Source organism: Polistes dominula, unplaced genomic scaffold (assembly GCF_049000335.1).
Source record: "Polistes dominula isolate Pdom_NZ unplaced genomic scaffold, Pdom_raw_medaka contig_73, whole genome shotgun sequence".
NCBI classification, from domain to species: Eukaryota; Metazoa; Arthropoda; class Insecta; order Hymenoptera; family Vespidae; genus Polistes; species Polistes dominula.
In genome coordinates this window covers 680925-706350 of record NW_028300951.1, presented here as the reverse complement: position 1 = coordinate 706350, position 25426 = coordinate 680925, and the positions used below count along the sequence as shown (strand labels likewise).

At 26.4% G+C, this 25426-nt stretch overlaps 1 protein-coding gene across 4 annotated transcripts in view; it reads right to left on the bottom strand.

Moving 5' to 3' along the window:
- Nucleotides 1-25426, bottom strand: part of LOC107071183 (GAS2-like protein pickled eggs) — a 78421-nt gene that overhangs the window by 17886 nt on the left and 35109 nt on the right. The gene's annotated exons all lie outside the window — the stretch shown is intronic.

The following is a 25426-nucleotide window of genomic DNA, read 5'->3' as shown; positions in this document are numbered from 1 at the left end:
TACCTTCAAAGTTCATATAAAAAAAAAAAAAAAAAAAACGTGATACGTTGTTGAAAAGAATTCAAAATTAATTGACAATTTAGACAAATAAAAATCAAACTCTAACATTCTCATAAAAATGAACAAACAAACAAAAAATAATAATAATAAAAAAGTTTTGATTAAAAATTGAACGAGTTAGAAATCTGATATCATTAGAAGAAATACAGGTACCACTTTTGTCCGATCATTAATATTTCTTTAATGGTGTCTTGACTTGATTTATTCTAAAATACCACATAGGATAGAGAAAAAAAAGAAAAGAAAAGAAGATAAGAAAAGAGAGAAAGAAAGAAAGAAAGAAAGAAAGGAAAAAGGTAATAAAAGTTAAATTGAAAATTGACAAAAGGCTTGTCGCGTTCGTAGCATATTCTCGTTACGCCTACGCGATCTAAAAGGCTTACGACGAAGTATGAAAGTGCGGAACAATTTGTAATTAAGGGGCACGTCGACCGACTCAATTTCATCGTGTTTACGACTTCTCTTTGACGCAATCGGTTAAACCTCGGTAAGACGTAAAACTTGAACTCTCGTGAGTTAAATTATCACACGGCGCTAGAAACTTGAATTTTATTTATCTCCTTTATATTTTTTTCTCTTTTTTTTTTTTTATTCAAAATCAATTATTTTTAAACACTCGATCGCATTCCAATGCGTTCAGATATTTTATCTAATTCAATTGTAGTTTTAAATGTACACGTTTATATATCTATATATAGATGTTACGATCAATGTGGGAAATCCGAAAAAAATTCTAATGCAAATATTAACAAATTAAGTGCTATAAATGTTAGATTTAAAACTTTTTAGTTCTTCTCTAGGTAGTAAAAATAATAAATTTTCTAAAATAATAAATAATACTTCTATTTATTTCGTGTAAGTATAAAAATATGTTGACGCAACCTTTGACAAAGTGATTGCAAAAATCTACACGAAAAATCCTAATGCAAAGCTTAACAAATTAAATCCCATTAATGTCACAATCAAAACTTATCAGTCCTCTTCTAGGTAGTATAAACAATAAATTTATTAAAATAATAAATAATACTTCTGTTTATTTCATATAAATATAAAAAAATGTTGACGCAATCTTTGAAAAAAATATTCACTCCTCTACAACTTTTGAATTCTTTTATACCCATAAAAATTCGTCACGAATGTATGGAATGTTTTGTTTTTTTCTTTTTTTTTTTTTTTTAAATTACGATAGGAATTTATAAGATAAATGTGAAATAAGAAGAAGAAGAAGAAGAAGAAGAAGAAAGGTCGTTTTGTTTCCTTGCTCGGTTTTCTATCGTCGTCTCAGGGCCGTCGTTTTGTGACAAGCCAATTGTCTACGAGCCGTTGACTTTGTAGGCTACGTGTTTCCTGTTTGCAAATGCGATCGTTACCGAAGGATAACTATTTAGGTATGTATTGATTCAGATTCCAACTTTCTTTGAGGCATATATATCCTAACCAAGGAACGCATACCAACGTCATCAAAACAATGCGAAAAATGTGACCCTTCGTTCAATTGAAAAAGTGTACAAACGAATGAAGAATTTTCATTGACGAATATTCCCCCATCAGGGATTTGTTTGTAAAATTAAAAAAAAAGGAAAAAAAAACCAAATATTTTCTACAAAGAAATTCTTTCGAAATATTTCGAAGATACTTAAAACGGTGACGGGTATGCTTCCTCGGGGTGCTTCGTCACCGCATACGGTGACGCTCTTCTTGTTGAACTTATTGGATTTTATTATTTTTTATTATTTTTGATAAATAAATGATAGTTTTATATTTTACTATTTTCCCTAAATAAAGTATAATAATATAACGTAACAATAATATTCGGGTCGCATTGATGATATATCTACTTATCCCATTTTTACGTTACGTCGCGCCGATAGTCAAATTTTGGGCCTGACGAGAAACTCAATCGAAACGGACTGAACGACGAACGTGTTAAGATAGGAACAAACCAATGAAAATTCTTACGAATTTTTTTCTTTCATATCACAGATACGCGCAACATTAAAGTTCAATGGGACATTTAATATTTAAAATTCAAGTAAACCTACGTACAACAGTATATTTGATATAAAACTTGAACGGAATATCGACGAGTTGTAAGTAAGCTTGTTTTTATCTAAACTTTTAACAGATAAATATAAAATATATTTTTACAGATACACATATGATAAACAAGATCATAATTCTTCAACTTTTTCCACTTCCACTTGTGACAGATCGTTCCTTAATTAGATCTAAATAGAAAAGTAAAAAGTAGATAATCCGAAAAATGTCAACGACATAGTAGGTGAGTCTAGGACAGTGGTTGGTTGGTTGGTTGGTTGGTTGGTTGGTTGGTTGTTGGTAATATAACGAGGAAAAAGAAAGATATAGGATGGAAATAGGTGTATAGTTTGCTTTTGCGTGGGTGTAAAACGAGGTGGCTCGCCTCTCTCTCTCTCTCTCTCTCTGTCTCTCTCTCTCTCTTTCTCTCTCTCTCTAAACGAATATAGCATATATTCCGTATCGTTGAGTTAGGTTGTATTACGTAAGTCGTCGTAGCGGCCTTGCATTATAGCATCATAACCATTCATCCTGTCCGCTCACCTGCAATGCGCCACACAATTTGTCCCGAGAGAGGCTGGATTGTATTTGTGTTTGTGTGTTCGTGTGTGTGATTGTGTGTGTGTGTGGTTATATGTATGCATGTTTCTACGTTGCGTGTCGAGGAGAGTACATTTAGAGACAGGACAAGACAGACAGGAGCAACGATCGGTATTCCAGCAAAATGCAGCAGTGTCGTCGATCGTCCAGAAAACGACCATTTGGAATTCGTCGACCTACAAAGCTGTTCGATCGAATTATTTATAACTGGAGCGTGCTATTATTGCTCTTATTTCTTTTTTTTTTCCCCCTATATCTCGATCGAATCTACCTCTTTTCTTCTATTCATATTTCTTTTTTCTATTTTTATTATCATACTACTACTATACTACTTGCTGCAAATGTTGTATAATGTTTTTGTTTTTTTTTTTAGAAATGAAAATCGTAGATAAAGTAATCAATTATTTGTCGATAAGTAATATCAATTATTCATCTGTTAGATAAATTTTATTAAATACAAATATTGTGTGTTGAATAATAAAAATAAAGTAAATTATTATTATATGTTGCAGGTGTATGTGTTAAATAATAAAAATAATATTAATACTTTAATTATTTAAAATTGGATTTAAGTAACAAATTATTATTAAATGTTACAGGTGTACGTGTTAAATAAAAAAAATAATATAAATACATTAAAATTGTTTAAATAATGATTTAAGTTACTTTATTGATAGATCGGATATCCAATGATAGGTAATAAAATCTAATATTCGTGATAAGGATCTTTGAGTGTAAAGAACATTTATCAAATTGAATTTCTATGTGTAGATATAATATTGTAGATGAAGTAAAGTATGAAGAACCCGAAAGAGGGAGAAAGAGAGAGAGAGAGAGAGAGAGAGAAAGGGATTGTCAGGGAGTTAGGGGAAAATAATAATAGCGAATTACGATCATATTATCGAGACGGGTATCTCATAGGATATACGATTAAAGTGGAAAATGTTAAATCTCATAATAATGGCTCAATAAAGTTCCTTTTCAATGGACATTTAGTATGACCCTTTTATTCTCCAACATCTGTTTTATCTATGACGAGTTATTCGAGACTACATAAACAGTAATTACCCATATTATTTACCAATTATTCTCTGGTTTATTTGTGCCACCGTATATAATTTACTTAGTAATGTCATTAGTTATATTCTTTTTTGTATTCTTAATCGATTTCAATGTTGAGACAAAATTCATTTTAAATAGTTCATTTAAAGAAAGATGATGAAGTTATTGTAGATGATTGGAAAAATATACTTTTTATGAAATATAAAATAACACGAATATATATATAATACTATATAATACTATATAATAAAATGTACAATAAAATATAATACTAAAATAATACTATGTGATAATAACAAGTTCGCATGGCTTAGTGAGGCAAATCACCATCCAGTAATGTCCATCCAGTTAATCGTATGTTCCCGAGTTCAAATCCCGGGAGAATAAAAAAATTTATATGTCTTTATACTAGTAAGAAATTCGGAAACAACTAGACACATGTAATAACATCATATACTATATAATAATATGTTATAATAATATATAATACTAAAATAATATAATACGAATATAATAATATTTATATAATAATATTATATAATTTAATTATATATATATATAAATAATATATATATTATAATAATTATAAATATTATAAAATAATATATAATAAAATAATAATATGTATAAATTTATTTTAATTTATATATTTTAATATACTATTATATATTTATAATTAATTTAATAATATATAATAAATATATTATTTAATAATATACATTATATATATATATATATGTACTTATATAAGTAAATGTAATGAATAATTGATGCAAATGAATGTGGCAAACATACATTAGCTTTATGTTAACTATAAATAAACTCATTACAAATGTGATAGGTTGAAAGATAATATGTACATTTGACGGGAGCAGTTACGAAATGACAGAAGTTTAGTGAAGAAAACACAAACGACGAACATTTAGAAATAGTATGCTGGAAGATGCGTGTATAATATATACGTAAATAAGAATCAACGAAAAGGAATGAAAGAGAGAAGAGATAGAGAGAGAGTGAGGATTATTGTGAGAGAAGAAGAAGAGAAATGGCACGCGTTAAGGTCACGTAAAACGGGGACCTACACTTCAGAGACGGGATTAGTTTTCTTTGCGTTGTTATGTTAATAGACGCGTCGACACGCGGAAGTATTGTCGTTAAAAGAGAAATAGAGAGAGAGAGAGAGAGGAATTCTTGGTAAACGAAGAAACAAGAATAACACACACGCATTCTATAACATATACATGTTACACGTAAACGCATATTTCTAAACCGACGGAAGTTTAAATGCTTGTCAACGGTGATATTACATTCGTGGTACCGTTGAATTTGCAATAAGACGTTAGAACTAACTTCGATGGTGTTCGAAAACAATGTTTATTCTGTCAACATGTTACATGTACCGTGATTATTAAAGTATCCTTTAAGAAAGAGGCAGAGAAAATATTGAATTATTGGAAAAATATTAGATATATTATTTTATATATATTGGTATATTTTGTATATTATTATATTGGTGTATTATTATATATATTTATATATAATATAATATAGTTATAATATAATATAAATATATTATAACTATAATAATTAATAAATACTTATAATATACTTTATATATAAAAATTCTAATATTTCTTTCGTTATTTAAATTTTTCAAGCATCAAAATGGAACAACAAATATTGCATTAAAATAATTTCAACTTACAAAACGTAAACCAATACTCTTCTACCAAGTTACTCCTTTCAAAATTATCAAATAATCATTTAAAGTCAGTTAATATTAAAACAATGAAATAAATAATAAAAAATACTGTAACTTGTAAGATTTATTTCTACCCTCGAGGAGGAGACCAATTAGTGTCACGAAATGTGACACGAAATGTGAGATTAGAGAAATGACGAAAAAGGGGTTCGTCGTCGTTGTTCGTGCACTTTACTCTTTTTTCTTTTAGAACAAAAAAAAAAAAAGCTTAAAAAATTGTAAAGTTTCGATCGAAGAAAACCAATCCCACTTTGTTTCTCTTTCTAATCCTCTCATCTACTTCATCATCATCATCATCATCATCTTATTCTTCTCTCTCTCCCTCTCTTAGTTTGTTTCCTTTTATTTCTTACACGAGCGCGTGAAATCTTATTCGTGCATCGAACTCTTTTCAAGTTTTCAACGTTTTTACGAGGTCTATGCAACGCGACGCGAAGAGAAAGTGATGAAATCACCGTCTATTCTGACGGAGATCAGAAGAAAACGTGTCCAATAATATTTTAAACGCGACTTGTACAATTTTTGTATTAAAAAAGAGAAAAAAACCTTTAACAATAATTAATACATGTATATTAAAATAAGAAATGAATTTTGAATATTTGATTGTGTGGTGGTGATGTAATCTTTGAAACATTGTCATAACAAATGCGAATATTTTATTTTGTAATAAATTGAACGAAATATTTCTTCTCTCTCTTTCTCTCTCTCTCTCTCTCTCTCTCTCTCTCTCTCTCTTCCCACGACAAAGCCACCCCCGCATAAAATTCTGGGAAGATCGTTCGTCGGTGATAGCGGTGAGATAGCGATCAGGATCTTCAACTAAAGTTCCATCACTTTCTCCAAGCTCATTTATGTATATATATATATATTTGTATATGTATGTGTATTTATATACCTAACTTTACCTATCTACCTACCCTCTACATATTTGTGCAACTAGAGGAGAAGAAAAGGATGAGATATTGCGATTAGGATGTGTCTTTTACGATCGACTTTCCACTCTTATCGAACTCAACAATTTTACCCCATAACCTTTTCAACTTTAACAATACGATTTTTTATTTCTTTTTTTTTTTTTTTGTAAAATCTTTTTCTTTCCTTTTTTATTATTTTCTTTAATTACTTCAAAATTAGATCGATCCAATAAGTAATATTATTTTTGATTTATATTCGTAGTATTATGTTTTCTTTTTTTTTGGTGGTTTTAATAAATTTTTGATATGGTTTATCATATATATAATTTTCGTAATAAGATATTTATTAATTAAAATAAAATATTTTTTATTACTAAAAATATATATATATATATATATATATATATATATATATTTTTATAAATATATATATTATATATAAATTGTTGAAATGGAATAGTAGAATGAAACGAAATTGGAGAAGGATTATTGAAATGACATAAAGAAAAAAGTTCGAGTGACCCATCTTTCATCCCTTTTCAGTAACACTCCCTTTCGTTTGCATTCTCTCTCTCTCTCTCTCTCTCTCTTTCTCTTTCTCTTTTTCTATCCTTTTTCTGTCACTCGTTTTCTCCCTGTGCACTCTTCTCAATTTCTTTCATCTCGTCTCTCTATTTTTCAGTATAACCGGATGAAATACGATAAAAGTTGTCAAAGAAAGGAACGAACAAACGAATGAACGAATGAACGAATGAACGAATGAACGAGTCGGACTATTAAAGTGAGAGATAACGAGAAGATTGCACAGCTGTGAAACGATACTAAATGCAATAGAAAAGATAAACAAAAAAAAAGATAGAAAAAGATAAATATAAACCTACTTCGTTTTACCTATTTTTATCTAAACATTTTTTTTTAATCTTTTCTAAGATACTCCGATACAAATATTTAGAAGAAGAAAAAAAAATATGTTTGGTTATCCCCATTCTCATCTTGGCTCCAATATTTTTCTTTCTATGAGATAAAAAAGAAAAAAGGATAGAAAAATATGAGAAAAGAAAATGTCAATTTCTTTCAGAGAATTCATCAAAAAAAAAAAAAAAAAAACTACATTTGCATAAACTAAATTTGTTCCTGTACGAGTAGAATGTAAAAAATTTGACAAGAATTCAATATCGATGCTAAATACGTCATCTACTTAATCCTCCCTCTCCCCTGTTTGAAATGAACTTGAATAAGTAGTTTGTTCCAACCCGTATTAGGTTCAACTATATTAAGTTAAGAAGAGAACTTTGTTCCTTAGAAGTTCCCTTCTAAGGTTCGTTAATGGGACAATAGATGTGGTCAAAATTTCTCAGCTAGTCTTCAATTAAACAACTTTTCAAATTGTATTATATTGAAAATGAATATCAAGCTTATTCTTAGTAGAATTTTCCTATACTAATTTTGTTATTAAAGTTGTATAACAAAATTTCTAAAAAAAAAAAAACAGATTAAAATTTAAATAAAAACGTGTAAATAATTTTGCCACGAATTGTTACTTCAAATATATTAAATGTTGAATTATTATTATTTGTAATATTACGAGAAATAATTTAATACAATATTTGTACACTTAACTTTATTAATATATATATATAAACATAATAATAATATTATAAATATTAATACATAATATTATATATATTAATATTATATTAATTATTTTTTTAATATATATATATATTATTATTTAATATATGTATATTAAAATATACATATATATTTTTTTATTATTAAATTTTGTAATATTTAATTTAATTTATCAATTATTTAATTTATTATTTTTTAATAATATTTAAATACATTAATTAATTAATACTCTTAAGTTTGTTACCTTAAATAATGAATTACTAATAAATACTGTATTTAAATATCAATTGGATTAACAAACGACAAAATTAAAAGACCCCCTCTTTATTATTATTTTTTAATTATTTATAAAAATTCGATCAAAATTATTAAACAACGATATAAATAATAACATTAAATATTGCCCGTATGTTTTATTAGATTACAATTTTCTAAAGACTATAATAACCATATCGTTTAGATCACGATCTACTCCTAACAAGATAAAACAACCACCGACAACCCAACCACCAACAAACAAACAACAATAACAATAACGATAACAATAAGAATAGAAGAATTGTGATAGTAAAAAAGAAATAGGGTTATCTCGATACGATAGACGTTTATTAACTCAAAAGATAAAATCGATAATATCGATTTGGTTGATCTGGGTCCAAAGTTTGCGCGATCTTCTTGACAATTTGTACGTTCATTGGTTGGTTTAGTTGGATAGTGGTTGGTATCGTTGTTTGTTGGTTGGTTGGTTGGTTAGTTCATTCGTTGGTTCATTCGTTGGTTCATTCGTTGGTTCGTTCTCTTTGCGTTTCGGATTTCTCGATTATACTTTCTCCCCTCTTTAACTCAATGAGTTACAATGGAGCTCGTTGAGATCGACGACCGTCTAGAATTGCGCAGCGGATATATTCCAATATGATGCACGTATGTACTACTTTAAAGCCAATATATATATATATAAGTGTATTATGCCTGCGTACATATACATATATATGTGTATGTATAGATAGGTATAGTCTTATAAACGACAGGAATCGTGCGAGTCACTCGTGACCGCAAAAAAATGATTAACGTATGAGCCTGAACGTATTTACGTAGTAGGTATATACTGTAAGATAGCAGCACGACACAAATAACAAGAAGAAAAAGAAGAAGATGACGATAAACGTTTTTCTATATCAAGACAAGACGAACAGAGAGAATGAGAGAGGAGGAGGAGAAGCAATCGGGTCATCGAAGTTCCGCCTTTTTGTTCGACCGAAGCCGAATGAATGCTTTACTTTGTTGCACCGTGCCGTCCTATCTTTCTCTCTCTCTCTCTTTCTCTTGTTTTTTTATTTCTCTCCCTCTCTTCTCTCTTCGATCGAGAGAGAGAGAGAGAGAGAAGCCCTTTTTTCTCTTTTTCTTTGGATAAATCGACACACACGCATACGACACGATCTGCATCGAGAATCTACTCTTTTGCTATGTTTCTTAACAGTTAATAATAGTTTGGATGTATATACAGGTATTTAATAAAATTTGTTAGTAAATGTTGTTCAAATTATTTTATTCTGGGTGCGTTGTATTAATGTTAGTCGATTACTTTTGCTTTATTATTTATGCTAAAATAAATATTGTCAATATTTATATAAATTTGATATAGTAATTATAATAATAATAATAATAATATGAAATAATATTATAATAATAATAATTATAAATATAATAAAAGTTCTATTAAAATATTATAAAATTAAATATTAAATATTAAATAATTATATTATTATAAATTATTTAATATTATATTAAATATTAAAGTATTATAAAAAAAAGTATATATATATTTTTTTCTTTTTACTATTTAATTGATTAAAATACTTTTCTTTTTTATAACGGTGTTGATGATTTATCGATGCTATATAATTTTAAGTAGGTTAAATATTCTTAAATTAATATTCAAATCATTTCTATGATAATGAATAGTATATAATTAGTCATTTTAGAAATGAAACTTTCAAAAAAAAAAAAAAAAAAAAAATGAAACTTGATTCAACCAGATTTCAAGAAAAAAAAATTTTAAATTAATTTCTAAAATAGTCTAACACAAATTGTTTGACACATCATTTGTACACTTCTTCTTTTTCTTCTGCTTGAAATGAATTTAAAATAAAATATTTTGAGATGTGTGCAAAAAATTTGTTTTTTTTTTTTTATATCATCATAATCATCATCATCATCATCATCATCATCATTATTAATATTATTATTATTATTATTATTATTGGCACGATAAATCAGGTTGCTTTTTTTTGTGCTTCTGTTTTATACTGGATCAACCACGCCCGTTTCTTTCTCTCGAAAACGTCGGAATTAATTTCAACTTGGCTGAAAGCCGAAGAAAGGCTCTCACCACCACCATAACCACCATCACCACCACTCTATGAACATAATGCGTTGATGAACAAGGAAAGAGAATTCTACTGTCATTAAGAGTCTCATCGAGGAACGTTAAATGCTAAAAGACGATGAGAAAAGCAATGCCGTTGAAAGCCGATCCTTCCAACCTTCAATGAATATACCTTTTGATTTATCTTCACTCTCTCTCTCCCCTCTCTCTCTCTCTCTCTCTCTTCTCTCTTCTCTTTCTCTTTTGTGATAATGATAACCATCTTTGAAGATAACTAATGCGAACCTAAGAGCTTCTAAAAGATGTTCAAAGAAATGTCGATTATTTTCATCCCAACACAAATTTCGTAATATTTCTTGACTAATGTTTCGTTAATAATTAATTAATTGTTGATTAAAAATAGAAGAAATGAATGGTAGAAAGATTTTTGAATTGTCATAGGAAATAAATGAAATAAAAAATATTATAATAAGTAAAATTGTATTATTATATATATAATTTATTTTAATATTATTTATTTAAAATTGTAATATTTTAAATATACAATTTTAGATAAATTTTAAATAAATTTTATATATAATATTGTGAGATTATATTTCTTTATTTTCTTTTTATATTTATTTAAATTATTAAAAAGTTAATAATTTTATAAATATATAAATATAATAAATAAGAAATGTATAGTATAGTTAATTAGAAAATATTATTTTGATTGAATTAATATTAAATTGTATAGGATGAACCACCAAAAGTTTATATATTTGTTCTGTTATATAATAAATTGCATAATTAGTTGCATAATGAATTCCATTTTAATAAAATTTATTTGACAAATATTAAAATAGTAAAAAACATATCATAATATAATAAATTGGTTGGTATCGTTATTCTGAACAAAATTTGTTAGGAATTTGTAAAGAATAAAAAAAAGTAAAAAAGTAGAAGAAGAAGAAGAAGAAGTTGGAAGAAGAGAAAACAGCTGACTGACTGACTGAGAGAGAGAGAGAGAGAGAGAGAGAGTGAAGCTTTGCGGTATATTGCGCCGTACACTACGGTGTACGAGGGTATTGATTGCGGAGACGCCGGCGCCGGGACGCCTCTAGGTGCTCTCTGCAAAACGCGACGCCAAACCCAAACCTCTTTCTCGTCATCGTCGTCGTCGTCTACTTCTCTTTCCAATTCACCTGTCGCGTCTTAACACGAAGATAATAATAACTCGACTTTCGTTTTACTTTCATTTAACTTTCGTACGTTTTCACCCTCATCTAATTCCATCTATATTCTTCTCCTTTTTCTTTTTTTTTATTTCAAATACTTGCCTATTTCTAATAGATAACGTAATTAGAATACTCGCATTTTGTATTTTTCTACAATTTCATTCTAAAAGAATTTTGATGAATTTTTATTTTTGTTAAACTCTCGTTTATTTGTTATTTATTTTATTTATATTTAAATAGTGAAATATAATGCATAATATGTGTATATTTTATTTGATATACTTCAACTTAAAGAATTTTTACAAACTTCTATTATATTTATTATATTTATTTTCTATTTTATTTATTTATTATATTTTTCATCCTCGTATATTTCACCTTCTCTAATACCTAATAATATACTAATATTAAATAAACTATACCAAAATTATATTAACTAATTTTAGAATTAATAAAAAATTAATATATATATAACTACTACATTTGCTTCAATCAAATAATACCTAATAATATACTATAATTTATACTAAATTAAATTAATAATTAAAAATTATTTTATACTAAATAATTATAATAATATACTATTATTTACACTAATATTAAATAAACTATACTTAAACTATTGACTAACATTAGAATAAATAGAAAAATAATCTATAAAACTACTACATTTGCTTCAATCACAAATAATGATTAATATAAATAAATAAAAAAAGAAAAAAACAATTCTAATTAAACGTACCAACGTTATCAAATGAAATCGTACAAATGACATGCCAAGAAAAAACAAAATGTCTTTCTCAGTAGAATTTTCGTAGAATTTCAGGAATGAAAATAAAACAAACACGTTGAATCAAAGATGGGGGGATGATCTTTTCCATACTAAATGAACAAAAGCACTGGTTATACAGTGAAGAACCATGTATAATGAGCTTGGCACGTGATCGAGATCTTCCTTGATGGTGGATCGTTTAAAGCGTAGAAATGTGAAATGTTAGCAAAAAGAAAACGTGTCTCTTGGCAAACTCTATCAAATGTTACATTCGTTTGTTCGTTAGTTAGTTAGTTAGTCAGTTAGTTAGTTCATTACACGTTTGTTCGTATAACGTGAAACTTTACTGTTCGACGAATTAACACAACGAACACGCCTGTAATTCGAGATGGTACGAGCCTACAGGCGTGTCGTGTCGACTTTTGCTCTAACACTACTACTACTACAGCAAATAATTTTAACTATTTTGTCCTAGAAATATTTCACTACTGACACAGAATCGTTTCTCGAGATCACCACTCTCTATCATCCTCCTATTTTTGATTCTATTCTAAATTCTATTCGGTAGATGAAAAAATATTAACCACGTTTGTTCGAATATAAAATTAAAAGGGTTGTAAATCTTATAATCTTTTGTTATGTTAATTTATAAATAGATTTTTAAAAATTTTAATATTCAAAATTAAATAAGAATTCAATTTCTTTTACTAAACCATGTAATACACAATCCTTTAATTATTTAATACAAAATTAAACGGGATTGTAAATTTAAAATTATTTTAATTATATTAATTTATAAATACATTATTGAAATTTTAATATTCAAAATTAAATAAGAATCCAATTTTTATACTACACTGTGTAATATACAATCCTTTAATTATTTAATACAAAATTTGGGGTTGTACATTTTATCATTTTTTCATTATATTAATTTATAAATACATTATTTAAATTTTAATAATTTAAGAATAAATAAGAATTCAATTTTTATACTACACTGTGTAATATAAAACCTTGAAAACATCGAACCCCTTCATTTTACCACCCCATAATTTTGTATTTAAAGTACTTACATATATACATTTGTATATGTTACGTTATTTAAAAAAAAAAAAAAAAAAGAGGAAAACACAGGGGAATATCGTTATGTAAGAGAGTGCACGGACGTGAAAAGTCGACGACCGTTGCAAGTAATTCGAGGAGTTTCAACTTGGGACTGACTCTATGTGTCTCGACCGTGATTAACGCGAGCTCCCCTTTTGCTAGCACGCACGGTGCATATTATGCGTCTGGTGTAACGCACAAAAGTATACATAAAGTATTCAGACAAAATCGATTCGATATCAAATCTTTCGAGTTGGTATCACCAAATATAGAATATTCAAAATTTTTAAGACACAAACCACACACCTCCTAAAATAATTTCCAAATATTTTCAAACAAACTTTCAAAATGTACACGGTGCATTAAAAATTCTTTCCTCATGTTCAGGTGTGACAAATACACACCTAAATAAAAAAAATAAAAAATAAAAATATAAAAATATTCGAGAGACAACTTTAGAAAGATACTTGAGAAAAAGTGTGTAATGTAGTTACTACTACATTAGTAGTGTAGTAGTTGGTTGGTTGGTTGGTTGGTTGGTTGGTTGGTTCAAACCAAAAGACACCTTTGGAATTCTACCTAGCCACGTTCTACTTCTCTTTCTCATCATCATCTTTTTCTTCTTCTTCTTCTTCTTCTTGTTCTTGTTCTTTTTCTTTTTTATGTGCATTTTCTTTTACTTCTACTTGCACTTCGTTGGACAACGGATGAACGTGGTGCTTCGTTAATGATCGGCAACGTTTAGAAGCACTTGAAATGCACTTTATTGGAATAACCCACATTCGAGGATCGAAGTCAACGAAGAAGGTGTCCAACGACTTTCCGCATTTCGTTAAAGAATTTTTCCTCTCAAATCTTCTCTTCTCTACCATCCCCGTTCATTTTCTTTTCAAACTCTACTTCCTTCGTCTCGTTTATTCACGAAAAAAAAAAAAAAAAACAACAAAAACAACTTCCGTGTTATTCAATTCTCATTCGTCTCATTAATTTCAACTAAAACCGCGTTTATATTCTCTAACGAGAGTTAGATTTTAAAATGCAGTCTTTTCATTCAGTCCCTACCCAAAAAAAAAATAATGAATGAAGTCATTGCGTATCAGTTGAAATCAGACCCAGAAAACGATACTTTTTAATTGGAAAGAAAGAGAGAAAGAGAGAGAGAGAGAGAAGGGATTTTTATTGATTATTTTATAGTTTGAATTTATGAAATAGGAACTTTTGCTTTCATGATGTTGTAGCAAAAAAAATTGGACCCTAAACGTCGACAATTTATTTTCCTTTTTAAGTTATCGTTTATATAGTGAATGAGATTATATTTAGGTAAGGCATTTGATACGCTTACGCGATCAAAGAAGAACGGAATTGATGATAGGTCGGAAATCAAAGAACGAAGAAGAAATCGGGCCGAATCATGCATAACAAAGTAGAAAATCGATATTTACCTTTTTTTTCTTTTTTTTATAAAAAAAAAAAAAATCAAATACGTCTACTGTACTGTCGGAATAAACCACTACCAACACATTTAAACAATAAAATAAAATAAAATAAAATAAAATAAAATATGTTATTAACACTAGATTTACGGATGTTTTGTTCATTATTTTTTAATGACGTAATAACATTGTTTGAATAAAGGATTGAGTAAAGGAATTGAACTAATATTTACGTATATTTCATTACGTAACTAAAAACCAATAAGTTTTCAAAAAATAGTATTTAAATTTTATAAATATATAAAATAATCAAATGTTCAATGAGTCAAATTGGCTCAATTCGTAAATCTAGTGTTAATAATAAATAGTACAAGAAAAAAAAAGCACATATATTAATATTGTAACCAATAAATAAAAATCTAATTTTCCATGTAGTATGATCTTGAAAATCGGTATTCGTCGTTTATTCAATCACGTTCTAAGACGAAGATCATCAAACATCGTACAACACACACGATCCGGATTATATCGCCCTACTTGTATTCTCGATACAACTATGAATATCAGATATCCTTACTTAGAAATTATTAACTCGACCTACGTACTTACACTTATAATATATTATACAAATCTAATACAACTTACACATATGTACTCATACGTATCTACACATACATACATACATGTTCACATTCATGAACATAAGAAAGATATAAAGAAAAGAAAATACGTAATCACGTATATATATATACAAACCTGTACTCGTATGAGTAAATGCACATGCGTCTTACATACATACGTATATATATATATATATATATGTGTAAAAAAAAAAATAAAAAAAAAATTATCGGTGGTACGTATAATTACTGACCGATTCCGAACTGTTGTTGTAAGTAAAGTAACCGGTAAGCGTTGAGTATTAAATTTCTGACCCATTTCTTTCCCTCTCTCCCACCACCACCCTCTCTCACCCTTCCTGTTTCTCAATCTTTCTCTCTTTCTCTCTTTCTCTCTTTCTCTGTTTTTTTTTTTCTATACACATCGTTGTTACTTTTTCCCTCTCACTAACCAACCACCCTCTTCATCTTATAAACGCCTCTACCTTTCTGATAAACAGTGATTAGCTAAGACTACGTTGACCACAGGTAGACCTTGCACGGCTCGTTGATAGCCTTCTATCATTTTCTTTTCTTTCAACACAAATCTATACATACTCTCTTATGTTAGTAATATGTGTGTATAATATGTGTGTTGTATGTTTCATCTCTGTGTGTGGTTTTTTTTTTAATTCCCTTTCCTAAAGTCGACCAATCGTCTTCCTCTTCTTCTTTCCTCTTGTTCTTTTTTTTCTTTCTTTCTTTCTTTCTTTCTTTCTTTCTTTCCTGTTACTGCTGACTATCTCGAGCTAATTGTACGTAATAACTAACATGCCGTCAAGACTTCAACGCCATTTATGGTAGTCCTACGGACTCTTGACTGTTGTTGCCTTGCTGTTGCTTTACTGCTGCTTGCTCGTGAACAAGCTTCATTTTGAGGAAGAGAGAGAGAGAGAGAGAGAGAGAAAGTAAAAAAAAAAAAAATCAAACAACATTCATTCTTAACGTCTTATAAATAAATTTCTACGGTAGTAAAGCTCGAAGGACGTTTGTAAGTATTTTTAAACGCAATTCCCATGACGTGGGAGGATTTTTTTTTCTTTTTTTTTTTTTTTTTCTTTCTCTTTTTCAAAGTTATCATGAAATGTAATTTTTTGTTTGTTTTTTTTATTTTGAAAGAAACTTTTTTTTTTTTTAGAAAGGAATATGTACGTTGACGATTATTATAAGTGTTTAATCATTTTTGATTGAATATTGTTCTATGTATGGATCACGAATTTCAATGAGTGTGCGTTGTTTTGTTTGTATTTATTGATAATGAATGATTTATCAAAGTGTAATGTGATATATGTATCGAGATTAGCTACCACGAATAAGAGAATTTTAATCAGCTGTTATATTATACTTTTGAAATAGTATGTACATGTATTAATCATTGAAATCTCCGATTTGGTTTTTCGTAAAGATTCGTTTATCTACAAAACTCAAGGAAAAACTTGGTGATTCGTATGAAATGTGACTTCATTTTGATAAACTTTTCTTATATATATATATAGTCATATATATATATATATATCTACATCGAAAAGCGACGTAATACAAATACATAAACAAACACACGCACGTTCACGAGTATTTACGCGTTTGCTAATTTTAGATGAGGCAAAAAGATTAGGGGCATTCTATGAATCATTGGGTCTTTCGAGAATAATAATAAAAATTTAATAATAATAATAGTAAATTATTTAAATATAATTAATAAATAATGTAATAATATAATATAATATAATATAATATAATATAATATAATATAATATAATATAATATAATAATATAATAAAATTATAATTATATTATTTAAATATAATTTAAATATAATTTTTAATATAATTTAATATAATTTAATATATAATTAAATTTGTATTTTTATTTAAATTTAATTTAATAAAATTTAATATATAATTTATTATATAATTAAATTTGTAATTTTATTAAAATATAATTTAATAAAATTTAATATATAATTTATTATATAATTAAATTTGTATTTTTATTTAAATATAATTTAATAAAATTTAACATATAATTTACTATATAATTAAATTTGTATTTCTATTTAAATTTAATTTAATAAAATTTCATATAATTTAATATAAAATATAATTTGTATTTTTATTTAAATATAACAAAATAACAATCATCACTTTTTCTCATGAATAACATTTTACTTAAATCAAGTAAGAAAACTACTTGACTTTTAATACAAAATTAAAAGAAATAAAAAGTAGTCAAACGTGATTAGATAACTCTTTAGAATATTTTCGAACAAATTTCGAACAAATAATTATCCTAGTTCTTTCAAAAGTGTACCTCGACCTTAATTGCAAAGTCCTGGCAACGATGATCCTTGCTTGAACCAGAAAAAAAATAGTTCAAAAGTTATAGATAACTATGTAATACATAAAATGTTACCTATGTATGTTACCTATGCACATAAAGTTTGATAAAGGACGATGTTAAAACTAGGACGAGTTAGACATAAGAATTTGAAAGAACAACAAAACAAACCAAAAAAAAAAAAAAGGAAAAATTCTCACCGAGAGATAGGAAAAAAAAATAGAAAAGTATTTTGTTCCTCTCGATATTTCGTTCGAAGGAAGAAGAGACATCATTTTTTTTTTTTGTTCTTTTTATCTTGTTCCACGTTTGATAAATTTTCTTTCTTTATCTTTCTTTCTCTGAAACCGGAAGTGTGTCATCGTACAAAATACAAACCACGAGAAAAATTCGCGAAAGTAAGTAGACGAGGATTTTTCTTCTTTTTTTTCCTTTTTTTAAACCCAAGTTTCCTGTTCCTTCGACAATGACGAACAAAACAAAAAAAATTCAAATAAAAAAATATTAAAAAAAAAAACAAAAAAATCAAATTGAAACTTCTACTGTGTTAAAGAATAATTTGTAAATGTTAAATAAATGTTAATAAAAATAAGTTTGATTTAGTTGATCGTGTTAAAGTTTTGCATTGACTTTGCGCTTGAACTTGAACGAAATAATGGGCTAACGGCCGATCAATACGAGAACTTTCGGCGCTTGCGAGCCGAAGCAAAAGCTTCTGCTTGAGCAACTACGACGAACGATATCCCAGGATAGTAGTAACCAATCTAAAAAGGTTCCATTGAGTCGAGCCACGCCAATTGTTTATTATCATAGAAATAATAATAAATATTTGGGAAGAAAACGATGACTGGTCTAGACACTTCGATTTTTCCTATTTTATTTGATTTCTTTTTCTATTTAACTTCAATTCATACTTATTCGTATGTAATTTCTTTTTCTTTTTTTTTTGTAATTTTAGTTTATTTTAAGATTACAAAATGTACAAACTAGTTTCTAATTTTTATTTCATTTGTTAATAATAATTTGTGACCCAATTTTCAATTAGAAAAAAGAAAAAAAGGAAGAAAGATATAGTCATTTATTTTAACTTTAATTAATTAGGGTGAAATAAAAATTTGTTGAGTCAATTTTACATAAAAAAAAAAAATAATAAATATAAATAAATAAATTAAATAAATAAATAAATATAATAAATTTGTTGCGTCAATTTTACAAAAAAATAATTTTATATTATATTATATTTAATTTATAAATTATTAATATTTATGTAAAAATAATATTATATTTAATATATATTATTATATATATATTATAATATATATAATATTAAAATTTACAATATTATATTATATATATAAATAAAATTATAATAATAATTAGAATTTAATTAAATAAATAATAAAAAAAAAAATTAAACAACTACCATCTTTATTAATTTAAATAAAAATTAATCAAATAAATGTCTGACACTATTAAAGGTGTGGATAGAAAAGTTTTGAGCCATCACAGTTCACAATAGTTTTATTACATTTCATTGCCATTTTAAAAATGTGGCGCCTTAAATATGAAAAAAAATAAATAAATAAATAATCTGACCAATCGTTTAACTTTTGAAAGATATAATTCTTTTCAATTATCGACATTAACATGGAAGATTCGCGATTTATTCAAATGAGTTATTTCTTTTAAACGATCGTCTCCGTTTTTTTTTTTTTTTTTTAGCGCTCGTTAGCACCCATCAACACTTATGTTATTCTATACCCAGATATAACTATTATCTCTTATATATATATTTTTTTCTCTCTTCAAACGACAAAACACACATCAACGATATTACACAACCGTATCCGATTTTATTTTGCACGTCCACGCATTTTCATTTCTCGTAACGAGATTTCGTAGACTGACTGACTGAGTTTTCCTTGAGGAAAAAAAAAATAAAAATAAAAGAAAGAAAAAGCAAAGAAATGAGAGAAGAGAGAGAGAGAGAGAGAGAAAGAGAAATAAAGAAATGTTATCTTTGAGTGACACCTTTGGGTATTTTGTCCTAAAAAAGGTAGAAGAAGAATAGGAGAGTTATATAAATCGATTTCCAAATTATTTCAGGTCAAGGGACACACCCAATAAAATTTCATATCTTACATTACATTTCATCTAAAAGTGATAAAAATAATATTTAGTTATATTGTAAATAAATTTGACCAATGTTTGAAACAATTGAAACGATTAATTACTGATGAAATAAAAAAAAATAAATAACAATTTGTAATTTAATTTTCAAATTATTGAATTATACAAAGTAATTAAATAAAAAATAAATAACTACAGAAATAAATAAATAAATAAATAAATAATTATTAAAAAATTTAATTACATAAATAATTAACTACAAAATTAATTAAACAAAAAATAAAATATAATAATTACCTACAAAAATATAATTAAATAAAAATTAAATTAATTAACTACAAAATTAATTGAAACAAAAATAAATATAATTAACTACAAAAATAATAAGATTAAAATAAATAATTAGAAAAATAATTTACAAAATACAAAAGAACAAACAAATCATCAATGTTCGTTGGAAATAATTAAACAAACTACATATATATATATCATAACTAGTGTTAAATTAATAAAACTATAATTTTCTACGAAAGTAATAATAATAGCAAACTAAAATTCCCCCTGTTGAACAATGATTCATTTCTCAAAAAGAAATAAATCTTATGAAAAAAAACAAAAAAAAAGAGGAATTCCTGTGTCATCGTGTTTTACTTCGATTCACGAATCATAAAGATAACGTAAAAAGTCTGAACAAGGTCATCAGATATATATATAGATATATATCTAATAGATAATTATTATTATCTTATAAATCCATAGAAAACAGAACATGATTCCAAAGTGATGAAGTTTTATCATATTCGATTATGGATCCTTTTATTTACCTATTATTAAAATCCCTTACCTTTCTTGTCCTTGGTGATTCTTTAACATTGAATTTTACTTTTTTATTTGTTCTATTAATGGGACATTGATTCTGAAACGAAACGAAAACAAAGAAAAAATGATTTTACAAAAAAATAATGATGATTATACTTCTAGGTGGTATATCTTTATCTTATCTCGTTGTGTCAAGTTCAGTATTGTTGGATAAATTGAAAGAAGAAGATGATCACGATGAATCGTAGACTAAAGTAGAATAATACCTATTGTTTTCTAATTACACTTCTCGATGATAAAACGATTTATTAAATCAAGATAATATTATAAATAGATGATGTCAAATCGTTATTCTACGAACAGTTCTATGCTTTATCTTTTTACAGTTTTTTTTTTTTTATTATTATTATTTTTTTTTTTTTATATTTTTTGTTAACGTCAGGAAGTTATACTTATCTTTTTTTTTGTTTTTGTTGTTGTTAAATCTTATCGCGAGCTTAGAAAATAATTTTAGTGATATGTAATTCACTTATCTTTTAATCTACGACTTAAACGAGGATTTTATTATTTTATTTATGATTTTATGAATAATTTATAAATATTACATTTCATATTAAATATTTATATTTATATATATTATTTTATTTTTTTAATTTTCATTGGAAATTATTGGTTCAACGTGAGAAACTCCTACAGCGAAAAAATAGTTTACGATTATTATCTATTATCTTTCTAATTCTTTTTTTTTTTTTTTATTGAATAGTTTTACGAATACGAGAAATTCATTATCTACGATGATTCAAACGAATTTTATTATTTTATTTATGATTTTATGAATAATTTATAAATATTACATTTCATATTAAATATTTATATATATATATATTATTTTATTTTTTTAATTTTAATTGGAAATTATTGGTTCAACGTGAAAAACTCGTCGCAAAAAAATAATTTAAGATTATTATCTATTATCTTTCTAATTCATTTTTTATTCAATGATTTTACGAATACGAAAAATTAATTACTTTTATTACTTCATTATTATTGTTACGTTAAAAATATAGTTTTATCTAATCTCATTTAAGAAAAAAAAATAAATAAATAAATAAAATAAATCAAATTAAAAATCATTAATCGTTTCTTTTATCTAATCTTGATTTATATATATATATATATATTTACTTTAATCTCAGATTTTTTTGATTTATCGATTAGATCAAACAAACGTTTAAGTATTTAATATTCGTTTAAAGATACCGCACACGATTTCTAATTAATAATTGTAATTTAATTAAATCGTAAATCCTCGTGAAAAATCATCTTGGACGATACAATTCCTTTAAAAATGAATTTCGATGATTAAATCGTTGATATTGGATATACATAACTCTTCATATGTAGTTTAATCTCCGATTCACCACAATTGTATGGTGGTTTGTCCATCCAACCACCAATTGTCGGATTTCCCACACAATAAAGCGAAATTTGTTGAGATCGTGTTGAACCCACAAACGGTGAACTTAATCGATTGTATTGCTCCCTCGAGAAACACACATGTTCCACATTCATCCCCAAATTCATCTCAAAATGTCATTCTACAAACTTGATTTGAAAGAAAAGAAAAATCGTTTAATACGAAGCTTTAATTACATTTTATTTTGTTAAATTAATCATAATTTTTTCATCATAATTTTTTCATCATAATTTTTTCATCACTTTCAGCAATTCATTCAATTCATTCGACATATTTTTCTTAAGATTATATATATATATATATAATATCTTAATATTAATAATTAAATTAAAAATATTAATAAATATTAAATATTATATATTAAAATAATTAATAAAAAATTTAATTAATAAAATATTAATGTAAAAAATTTAATTAATAAAATAATTAATAAATTATATATTTATTATAAAATAATTAATAAATTCTAATTTATTATGAAATAATTAAAATAATTTATTATAATATATTAAATTATTATTTATAATTATAAATGCATAAATTTTAAATTTAATTAATAAAATATTAATTATTATTAATTGGCATTAACAACTCGAAATTTCATTGCCACAAAAATATTAAAATATTAATAATAAAATTAATTAATATAATCATTAAGATTATATAATATAAAAACAAAAACTATGCAAAAAGTTCAGTCACGTTGAGTTTGAATTTCTCTCTCTCTCTCTCTCTCTCTCTCACTCTCTCTCACTCTCTCTCACTCTCTCTCACTCTCTCTCACTCTTTAGTTGTAACTCTCAACCGAGTTGTACTCAACTCGAGACACCAAGTACCATATGAGATACTACGTAAAGAAGAAGAAAAATAAAAAAAAAAGATAAAGAATAATGAAGAAAAATAAAGAAAGAGAAATCGTTTTGAGGGTGTTGACGAACGAACAAGTTGATGTTGCACTTATGAAATTAACGTGACTAGCATAGATTAAAAATATCTATGCGCATGTATTCAAACTAAACGTTTCTATGCAACTTTTCCGATAATTAATATCTCAAGTATTAGAAAGCTACTAAATAAATGCAAACATACGAACACGATCAAATAATTATATTATCTAAAGAATATTTATCTTTGGAATATTAAAACAAGATATTTAATTACTTGCATCTTTCTCTTTTAGTTGAATAAACAAATTTCTTAAGGTAATGTTGTAACAAGAAAATCAATATTTTTTTTAATAAAGTTTTAGATCTATATATTGAATTGGTAAATAAATGATTGCAGATTTTATTAATAAGTGGTCTTTTTAAAATTAGTAATAACTTAGTTGCCAACCCGTATATATATATATATATTTATTAATAAATTATTAATATATAATAATATTAAATTAATATATTAATATATTGTAATGTCTATATATATTTCTATTTTTATATATTAATTTATAAATAAATATACATTATATTATATATTAATTTATATAATATAATAATATATATAATTTTGCAATTCTACACACACACACACAAATATAAGAAAAGAATTATTAAAGATAATAATTTATCTTGAAATTCATCTCTAATTTTAAATTCATCGCAAAACTTAAGATCAACCCTTTAAGATATAAAACACAATAGTAGTAGTAGTAGTAATAATACTCGTGACACGTTGCTATTAAAACAACCCAAAGATAAGGGTGAAAAGATTGAAAAAAAAGGGGATGAAAAAAGTAGAACTAAAAGAAGAACTTAAAAGAAGAAGAAGATGTTGGAATGTCGTGATTGGTTCAAATGTTTTCTACATTAAAAATAAAAGTAAAATAAAAAAAAAAAAAAAAAGGAAGAATGTAGAAAAGATGTGAGATGGATAACGCATTTTTGTAGACGACAAACCCCCATAGAGTTGAAAGAATTTTTGCTTGGTGAAATGTCGTTTGCGTTTATTTACCCTCTCACTCTATACACTTACATACACACATACACACATTTATATTTCTGTAATATAAATCGTCGTTGTATTGTACGCGCGTGTATCTCGTTCGTAGGAACGCGTGTTTGTCTCAAAAAAAAAAAAAAAAAGAATGCAAACATTCAACACCCCTTCTTTTTTTTCCCACCCTTAAACTTAACACAACACACAGATAAATATTCCTAGATCTGTCGACGATTGTAGGGAAATTTTTTTTCAGTCGGTTGCAAACCTGACTGTAGTTAATCGACGTTAACGATGGTGTCGTCGTGCTAGCCGTTGGCTTCAAATAAACGTCCGATATTTTCGATACGATTGTTTTTGAAATTTTCTTCAATCTTCTAACACACCCCATAATAAAAATAGAAAGAGAGAGAGAGAGAGAGGGAGATGAAGTTATCGTTAGATTTTTTTCTATTCGTTTATGGGACACCCGTGACGAGAAAACTAACAACGTGTGTCGTAAAAATCAACTTTAAACGTATAAATAAAATCGTACGTGTACCTACACGTGTACGATACAATACGGTACAATACGATACGATACGATACGATAGTAAACGATAAAAGAAAATTTATTGCAAATTAATAGATCGTAAATCATTGAACTCGATATACGGGAAAATCAATAAGATTTAGAACGAATAATCGATTCGAAATGTCTGTAACAACCGATGATTGACTTGGTACTTGATTTTTACTACTAAGAACATTTTTATTAAAAAAAATGTTCATTCAAAAAATTCTCGTAGTAAGAAAAAAAGAAAAGAATGATAAAAATTGGACAAATCGTGAAAATTGATAACATTTGCAACGAATAATCAATTCGAATAACAAATGTTCACTAACAACCGATGATTGAGTTGGTTGGTGCTTGATTTTTACTACTTACTACTGAATTTTCATTGAAATAACAAACATAAAAAGAAAAATACAGTCGAATGGAGAACCTCCTCCTTTTTAGAAGTCGGTTAAAAAAATGAAAGAAAAAAAGGGGTAATCAAAATTGGAACAAATCGTACGTGAAACGATGAAAACTCGTAGACGTTTT